Raw genomic sequence first — 11,098 nt, 5'->3', positions numbered from 1 at the left:
TTGTGAAATATCTGATGCGTTATAGGGATCATCGTTTTGGCAAACATCCCAGATTTAGATATTTTGTATTCAACATGATAATGAGACATCGTGCATAAAACTCATCGTCAGTGTTTGTGAAAAGAAACTTTAAAGACATGCCCATTACCATCCATGAGTTGCGATAACATATGGAAAACACACCCCACTCCAATCTAGAAAATAAATTGATGTGATTTGGGACATCATTAAGGGGAACACGGTCATATTGGACTAAATCTTGTGCAGAATTGACAGATTTGCTTCATCAAATTGGTACTCCTACAATATTTTTCACATTAAGTGCAACAGATATGTATTGGCCTGATTTGCATTCACTTATGCTAGGAACAATGCCAACTAATCCACAAGAACCTTCGAATTGGAGAAGACAAAATATTATTGACTATCCTCACATAGTTGCACACTATATGCAATTAATAAACTCAATGTTTAGAAAAGAGATTCTAGAAAAGGGAATGAATGTCAAGGACTTTTGGTGTAGATATGAATGGCAACATACGGGGTCCCCGCACATACATGGATTCATATGGATTGAAGGAGCACCTGATGTGGATAAAATTTACTGGTCAAATGAGGAGGAAAGAAGAAGTGCTGAAAGATATTTTCACTCCATTGTTCATGCATGGAACCCTAGAAATGATTCTCATCAATGAAATATACAAGCATGTTAATCAATTTATATATATTCATGTAATGTGATATTAATTAGTGTACTTATCTTTTCTTACCTTCAATTGTAGGCATTGGTCAATTTTCAACAACATCCATGTCTCAAAAACACAAGACAACTTGCAGAGGTGGATTTGGACCGTGACTATGAGGAAATATTAAATTGTGTGGAGCGACACACGATTTGTAAGGAGGGTGCATGCCTATGAAAAAAGGGAAAGATGGTTTGCAGGTAATTATTTCATTGATGCTTATAAAAAAAGGCCATTATGTATGGAAGGTGTTACATTAATTAATGTAGCTAGATCATGGATATATAATCCTAAGAGAAAAAGAGACAACAAATGGGAGCCTACGGGAAAAGCTGCAATTGTTAGAGTATTTCCTAGGTTTGTATCTATCCCTTCAAGTGAATCAGGTAAATGGATTGAGTTTTGTTTATCAGAGTTACTTCTCTACAAGCCATTCTATGATATTGAATGGGATAGTGGTCATGATGATGCCTCTATCATACAAAGTTGGGAGACATTCACTTACAACCCTTGGCATGTTCAACGTATAATGTCTGCACAAAATGTTGAAAACCCAAATGATTATGAAATTGAAGACAATGAAGATGTCCATAGAAATACTACAAAACATGAATGGGAGATTATATCTAGGTTGCACTAGGGTTAAAATATACATTGCTTAGAAATAGACATGTTGGGGAGAAGAGATTTTGATAGACAAAAATATTGGTCTACTGATTATCAAGGAGAAGAGTACACTTCCAGATCAATCAATTTCATAAGTAACATGAAGAATCATGGGTGCCTTACCTATGATGAAATTCCTCAATGCATAAACTACATGACCCTTGGTGAGAAACAAACAAAGGTAGTCAACATAATCATGATGCACTACCAAAGAAATCAAAATGCAAAACCATTGTTTTTGATAATTCAAGGAATAACATGAATAGGAAAATCATATCTAATTGGCACCATTAGTTAATCTCTTCAAAATGCGGCAATGCCATCCCATTCTACACTTCTATTACTTGCACCAATAGGAATTGCAGCATTCAATGTAGGAGCTTCTACAACTCATTCAAAATTGAAGATACCAATAATAGATTTTTCTCAACTGGAAGGAGCAAGACTCACAAGTTTTCAAGAAGAAATGTCACATATAAAATATATTTTGATTGATGAAATGAGCTTCATTGGTCAAAACATATTGGAAAATATAGATTCACGATTGCACCAAGCATTCCCATAATTTGCACATATAAGCTTTGGAGGTAAAGATTCTATTTTTGCATCATGAATGGCTAACTCATGTGTGAAATATACTATATTTGAATCAAATTTATGAATTAATACATAGTTTTAAAAATAATTATTTTCATCAATTTTATTTTAGGTGTATCTATAATATTGGTGGGAGATTTGGACTAGTTGCCTCCTGTCAATGATAGAGCAGCATATGACAAAAATGGGGGCACAAAGTTGCTATGGCAAGAATTCAAGATTGTTGTCACATTAGATAAGATATTTAGACAAGATGGGGAAGATATTGGCCAACAAAGATTTCGATAACTTTTGATGAATCTAAGAGATGCAAACCCACAAATTGATGATTGGAGGTTGCTAATGTCAAGGACCCCTATCAACATAGATGTTGCAACAAAATTTGAATTTGATAATGATGTTAATTTATTCTCAACAAATGAAAATTCTCATGCTCATAATAAAAAAATGCTACATTCATTGAAGCATCTCATTGCACGTTGTGTTGCACCAAAAGCAGGTACTATTAATATAATAGATGACTATTCAAATGATGAGCTTGATCTAGAGTTGTTAATATGTAAGGATTCAAGGGTCATGCTAACTTCAAATGTATGTATAGAGGCTAGTCTTGTAAATGGGGCTCTTGGATACATTCGAAAAATTGTCTACAAGCAAGGTAGTGCTCCACCTGAGCCTCCAACATATGTGATGGTTGAGTTTGATGGTTATTCAGGGTTACCATTCAAAGATCATAATCCAAAGATAATTCCAATACCACCAATACAAAAGGGTAGAACACTTCAACTGCCATTGAGGTTGGCATGGGCATTGACTATTCACAAATCTCAGGGATTGACTCTTCCTAAAACAACAATTGATATTGGACCAAGAGAAAGAGCAGGATTGACATTTATGGCAGTTTCACGTGTAAAATCTCTCCAATGTTTGAGAATAATGCCTCCTTTCACATATGATCGTTATGAGAAAATGAAAAAGGGTAGACAAATTTCCAAGCACAAGGATGAAGAAAATAGACTTTAAGTGCCTTGAAGATAGTTGATGTGATATGTTATTCTTAAATGTTGTGTCCATAAAAATCTTTTTGAACACATTAGTATTTTGTTTGTAACACTTCCTACTATATTCAATGTTTTAAAAATGTCTCTATTATACAATGATAAATGATCAAAATAACTTTCTTCATTTTAATTTATTCTATTTTGAGAAATCCTGTCTTTTTTTCATGATATTTTATTTTTATAGATCTTAATTAATTGTAATGATGTATTAAGTAATAATTATATCTTAACTAATTCTACTTATGTTTTAAGTAATTATTGTACTGATTCATTCATTGATATCACTTTATGTTTACAAATTATATTTACTTTTGCTTCAATATCTCTTAATATTTGATGACAATATTATGGATAACTTTTCTTTATTTAAACTATTAAATAAAAGATTCATTATATAATTTGAAGGAAAAAAATTAATGAATATAATTTACTTATTCTAATTATCATTCAATATTAATTTGGTTTTGTTTCATAATTTTAAAATTAGTGAACTAAACTTTATTTGTATTGACTTCATTTGGTCTATATTTAAGTATAACTGCTACATTTAATTTGTGTGTTCTGTATTTGATTATATCTTATAATGGTTTTATATTTTTTTTTATTGATATTTGTTTAAAATTTTGCAGCATATCATTTGAGCTATGGATTCTTCTATTGGAGAGTCAAATATCATTGTTATGAGTCCTGCTACTTCCATAACCTCAAATAATTTCTTTGAGATTGATTTAGATAAATGTAAACGAATAATCCGGGAATCGTGCTCACATATAATCAAAGCTTTGGAGAATGCTGCATTGTCAATTGATACTGTTGATGAACTAGAAATAATGGAAATGGTAGATGTTGCCAAAGTTATGCGTGACACATCTGCAAAAACAAATGCATTTCCAAAAATGATGAAAGAAGTCTACCACGATCATTGCTCTAATAAAGGTCGCAACACCATCCTTATCACTAAGCAATATGTGATGCAGCTACATCATTATGGAGAAATGTTCTTTTTTTAGTTTCTTCTCATATTTCCTATACTTCATCTGAATACTTCTACTTGGGCTTATATTTCCTATTTCATCTATGTAATTTTTATGAACAACAACATGAATAAGTTATTTTCACTATTTCATCTATGTGAATTTCGTGAACAACAAAATAAATAAATAAATTCCACTCTTCAAATGATGTTTAAAGGTACACTTACAATATTTGATGTTACATTTTCTATGCATAATCATCAACACTAATAATAATATTTATGGAATTGCTGACATTGATATGTATATTATGTATAAAATTTATACTCTTATTCATATGTTAGATGCCATATTATCTATGCACAATCATTAAAACTAATAATAAACTGTATAAAAATATTAAATTGATACCGACCCTTTAAAAAAATTAACATTTTATCAAGTCGTTCAAAATTAATTATTCAAATGCATTATGCCAAATTTTATTTTAATATTTATTAATAATTAAAGTTATTAATTCTAATAATTAAATAACTTTAATATATTAAAATAATATTTTTAAAAATAAAAATAATAATAGAAAAATAAATATAATATATTTAAACAAATAACATTATTAATTGTGTGTCGCGTCTACTACTAGCTTATATATATATATATATAAGCTGAGAGTTATCCTTCTCGAGGCACCTATTTTCATAATCTAACTAAGTGCAATAGGCGCCTCGAGAAGGATAACTGTCAGCTTATATATATATATATATATATAAGCTAGTAATATTATGATCCATTATTCCCTATAAACCGAGGGAAGCAAGTTAGTGTGGTGGGGTTTGGGTAATGTCAAGTTGTACATTTCATTGTGAACTTGAAACAAAATGTCAAATGTGAGACGGTTTTCAATTTGTGAAGACCAAGTTAACTATTCTAGATTATCAATAATTGAAATATATTAAAAAATAAATTATAAATGATTATAAATTATTTTTTTCTTCAATCAAATTAAATTACATGAAAAATTAAAAGTTCAAATATTAATATCAAAAAGTTAATTAAATATTTAAATATTAATTTATAAATTTTGTAATAAAAATGTAAGCTTATTAAATTAATAAATAATTAAATGAAAATAAAAATAGTTGTTGATGTTATTAAAATTGATATGTATAGAAAAGTTTAAAACATAGTTAATATTAACATATATTAAAATCAATTTAAAGTAAAATTTGATATTCAATTATTTTAAAATGTTGTTGTTGATGTTATATATACATATATATACATATATAGATATATGTATACATACATACATACATACATACATATATAAATATATATATATATATATATATATATATATATATATACATACATACATATATATATATACATATATATATAAATATATAAATATATATATGTATATATATATATATATATGTATATATGTATATACATATACATATATATACATATATACATACATAAATACATACATATATACATATATACATACATACATACATACATATATATATATACACACACACACACACACATACACACAAACACACACACACACACACACACACACACACACACACATATATATAAATAAATAAATAAATATATATATATATATATTAGTAATCAATTTTATAAAAAGTAATATATCATAACCAAAGTATGCCATATGAATACATATCATTGAAATAAAATTAATTAATCAAATTAAATTATAAAATTAAACAACTTTACATTAATTTGAGGATGTATATTAATTTATTTATGATTAAAACTAAATAAATGCTAAGATTCTAGTTGAAAATAGTGATATTATATTTTATTTTTCCGACAATTGAAATAGATAATGCCTAGTTTACCAAAGCTTGGTTTTTAGTCAATGTGAAGTTCTTTAGACAAAATTTGTATTGATGACATTCAATAAAATTATTTGAAGTCATAATTTATTTCTAGCCGAGCCTTCAAGAAAACACAAGAAACCAAACCATCCAAAAGCAATCCCTTGATATGATAAACAAGATTAATTATATTTTTTAATTCTATACCTTAAATAAGTTGCTGATTTTTTTAGACTCTACAAGAAGCCACATAGCCCCTACGTGGAGTCCACACAGACATGTGGAGATCTTCAATGCAACTACGTGCTTTTTTGCAAAGATGGCTAAGTGTCATTTAGGCAAAGGCAGGAAGCCACTTGGAAATTTGATATCACAGCTGGAGCAAATGGATTTAGTAAGTTAACAGAGTCCCTCAACAGAAATCAAGTGAAAGTTAGATGTTGCTATATAGACATGGTTCATGGAGGTAACATGTTCAGAATTTCTCAAGTTGAATGAAATAAAATCAACCGTTGTTCTGACAATTCACAAAATGATAGTCTGAAAAGATGATAATTAAGCATAGTATGCTATTAGTATTCATGGATTCACATGCACAGGTTATGGGTACAGATACATATTTTAGGCTTGTTATTTTATTCTTTCCAGGCATTTACTTCTCTCTTTTTTAATGATCTTCCAAGAAAGAGAATTCTTCCTTGATAAAGAGACTGGGATTAGCTTCGAGGAATATTTAAATCTCAATTCTCATATTAACCTATCCAACGTCACTACTCAAAATACATTACAAACCTAAGGGTATTATCTGAATGGATCATGATCATCCAAATTCAGATATTGGGCAAGCAATTCTGGGGGATGTATCTTGAAATCCAGGCAAGTACACCAGGATTTGGAAATCAAATGAAACTTATCAAGTGTTGCAAAGAAATCCAGTAGAGTTTTTTCTTCGCTACCAACGTCTTCAACTCATCAAGGAATTGTCAAATTTTCACTTAGAATCTGGACGGTCTCCACAACATCTCTTTGTTGGGTTTAGAAAATGGTATTACACTGGAATATGTGAGATTATTGAAATATCTATTTTAATTTCACTGGATATACCATTGTAAAAGGCGATCTACAACCATTATCTTTAAATATTACATTGCTAAAATGGATTCATGCCAATGGTCTTTTGTACCATTTGAGTGGTGAATGGAACATCTTGTTATTTTTTGTTTGAGCAGTAGAAATATTCCAAGCAATACAGGAAAAGAAATTGGAACAATTTTTGTGTCAAAATTAGGCATGTAAGGTAACTTTTCATGTGCTTTCCTACAATTTCCTAAATTTTTTATTGCTTCTATCTCTATGAATCTAAGAAATTATCTTTTTATATAGAGCTATGAGGGAGCAATTTATACAGTACTAGGTTTTCAAGCCCTAACAAAAATAAAAGTAAAAACGTTTGAAACATATTATTAGTTTTTTCTTTTATGATAAGTCATAAATCTTTACATTAAACCCATCATTAACCTAATACCTTTTATAGTTTCTAACTTGATATGAACACATTACAAGCGCATTGAAGCCCCTCTTCATGTGGCCAAATAGGACCTTCGAGTCACCTACGTTGATTGCTTTCATTTTGTATTAGAGATTGAAAATGTTGATTTTATTTTCAGATATCATCAACATTGTGATTTTTAGCAACTGATTGTTCAAACCATATGCAATGATTGTGCCTGATTATTGATCTCCTATTCGTTTCAAAGCAGTTATCATCAAAGAATAAAAAACAAAGAACCAAAAATAAACCAGGTATATTATTCATGATAGAGCATAAATTTATACACAAGAATAAACTATATGGCCATGTGAGGTCAGAGCAATTATTTTTATGAGAGCTAAGTACTATATATGTTATTTTTCACTTTAGGAACAAAAAGCTCTGCAATTTTTTTCTTTGGGCAACGCTCTCATGAAATATAAAACAAAACTTTGAGAACTCAATTCAAAAAGATTCACTGAGTGCTCTCAAGTGTAGTTTTGATTTTGTATTCACAAGTAAATTTTGCGAAGTTTCTAGAATAAAAGATACATTGGGTTCAATTTAGCAATTATATTGATGAATAATTAAGTGAACTGATTCCTGTTGATCTGTTGCAGAGAAAACTTTGACTGATATAAGTCATCTAGTGATGAATGTCAACTTTAGTGGAAAAATGGCTTGCAAGAAATGAATCTCAATTTAGACCAGAAACAAAATTAGCTCAATTACCAATAAAATCTATCCATGAAAACATTTTTCAACCTACAAAATAAGAGGGAAATTCTGAAACAATATTGATGCGCTGATTGCATCAGCCTCAATCTAGAAACACATAAATGTGGAGAATATGACAAAAAAATTTGGTGTTAGAACGCTTCATAATTTTGATACAAAATGGATAAAGGATGATGTTGGAACAAATTTATTTAATAATCACTAAATGTATGAGCTAGAGAAATCCAGCTAAGTCTTTTAGTATTAATTTTCATTTAATGCAGTCAATGAAGCCATTATAGATACACTATAGCATAAATATATAGTAAACTTCTCAAACATATGCCATTGTCTCACAAGTGTCATTTTAATTTTTCTTTATTTAAACATTTTAAATGAACTAATTTTCTCATTGCCTTTTCCCTTGGCTTCCAATTGGACTACAGATAAATACTAATATTTGAATTATTTAAATAAATTTTAATAATGTAACTTTAGCTTATTATCAACAAGCAATAAAATTGTTAAATTTCATTGGCCGGTTGAAAAAGAGTTTGGATTAAGCAAAAACACTAGTATCCCAACTTCGACAGGAAATAATAATTGTAAGGTAAGCGTTTCTTCAATCACAAATTTATGTTCTTTAATGTTTCATTTCATACCCATGAATTTACACATGGTTTATTAATTATTAAATCACATGATATATATTTATATAAACATAAACAAACAAGATTAATTTAGTTTGGTCTTTATTATTGTATTTGATCTAGGCAATACACTATTCAATCAGTTAGTCCTAGTTTCAGCAAATCAAATGTAATTATTTTTGTTTTATTTTCATTTTTCATTTGACTAATGTTTAAATGTGAAATTTTAAGTTTTAAAATTATTAAAAGTATTTTATGTTAATTTATTTGGTTCATTTATATTGGATCTTATAGGAGCCAATTTGAAGGAAGCACTACTCATATTGTACACAAATATTTTAGGATGCACATATATATTAAAATATCAACCATATAAGGGCAGGGGCCCTAGCTTGGTTGGCTAAATCTTCCCTATTGCAGGGGGTTGGTCACGGGTTCTAGTCTCCCCTGTGGGCGTGTCACGCCAGCGCTACCGGTCACGTTAAAAAGTTTACCAGGCGCACTACAATTTATAGGGGGGTCGTGTTGCACTGATTCTTGCAGTCTATATATATATCAACCATATAAAACATGTTTAATAAATTCTCAATTTAATTAAAAGATTTATACACTAAAATAAAATTAAGTGTAATAGAAACTAATGGTTTGAAAAGGACTTGAGATGTATAATTTGTATGAATTCAACTTATTATAACTACATGCTTAGTTTTCAAGAATAGAAACTTCAAATCTAGTTCCTCCTCATTTTGAGGGTTACCTACTAAATTTATCCACCTTAGCAGTTTATAAAAGACTTACCAATTATAGACTTTTATTCTAATCTTTTAAAGCATAATGATTGAATAGTGGAGCTATATAACAAGTTGGCTACTATTATTAGTAATTCAAGGTTTTTAATTGAGATTTTGAATTTAAGGTTGTAAGGTGTTAAAATTTCAATGTTATGATTTCATATGATAGTAATAGTGACAAATGCAAATCTTCCAATTTTTTTGATTGGTTTGTTTCAATTCAATATTTAAAAGTATTTTTTAATGTAAAAATTGATAAATAATTTTATTTTTATTAATATTATTTATAACTTCTTTTCATTTTTAGTTCATTTATCTTTATGTGGGTTAAATCTTTAAGTAAGAAAGTTGATTCTATAAAAAAAAATTGTTACTTTCTTTTAATATTTAATTTTTTTCAACAAGACTATTAAATTGACAATGACAATTTGATGAAAAGAGGACATGTTATGGCAAGTAAACTACTATATCTTTGTATATCAAAAGTACAAGTTTTGTACACATATAGTAGATATCAAGAAAGCTATAATCCTTGAGAACTTCTCTCTACACATTTTAATTCCATGTGAGTTTTGAAACCTATATCTTGAAATCTCATTATTTTAATCCAATTCATTTTTGCAAAAAGATTTTAGCATAGTCAAAATTTCAGACTAACTTAATTTAGACTTTGTACTTGATACTTCTAACACATTCTACAATTAAAATTTATAAATTAAAATTTAAAAAATTATAATAAAAACAGTGAAAAAACTATGTAAGGATGAAAACTAAAAATTCATTACTTTCTTTTAATATTTAATTATTTTCAACAAGAATATTAAAATGACAATAGCAATTTGACCAAAAGAGCACATGTTGTGCCAAGTAAACTACTATACCTTTGTATATCAAAACTAGAAGTTTTGTACAATTGTAGCAGATATCAAGAAAACTATAATCCTTGAGTACTTCTCTCTACAAAATTAACTTTTGTTTGAAGTTTTCAAACCTACACCTTGAAATCTCATTATTTTAATTGAATTCATTTTTGCACAAAGATTTTACCGTATTCAAAATTTGAGAATAACTCAATTTAGACTTTCTACTTGATACTTCCAACACATTCTAAAACTAAAATTTATAAATTAAATTTCAAAAAATTATAACCAAAATAGTGAAAAAACTATCTATGGACCTAAATGATTTTAATTAATATTTTCCATATCAACCAATCAAATGCAATTATTTTTTTTATTATCATTCAAATTTTTGTATTACTCTAAAAAAAATTCTTTTACTATTCTAGTTAATTAAACAATGTGACAAATACAAGCCACTATATGACACTTGTTAGTTGTTGTTCTTAACTCGAGACTAGTTTTTTTTTTTTGCATATTGTGTATTAGATTTTTTTTTTAAATTTTTAAATGAAGCAAATTAATAGCAAAATAAATAATTGTTCTTTACATTTATATGAATATATTGTTTTAAACTAATTATTTTAAATTTAAAAAGTTTAAGAAA

Source organism: Cupressus sempervirens, chromosome 5, assembly GCF_028749045.1.
Source record: "Cupressus sempervirens isolate cs-2001-9-10 chromosome 5, ASM2874904v1, whole genome shotgun sequence".
In the NCBI taxonomy this organism is placed as follows: Eukaryota; Viridiplantae; Streptophyta; class Pinopsida; order Cupressales; family Cupressaceae; genus Cupressus; species Cupressus sempervirens.
Note: the sequence above shows the minus strand (reverse complement) of the source record.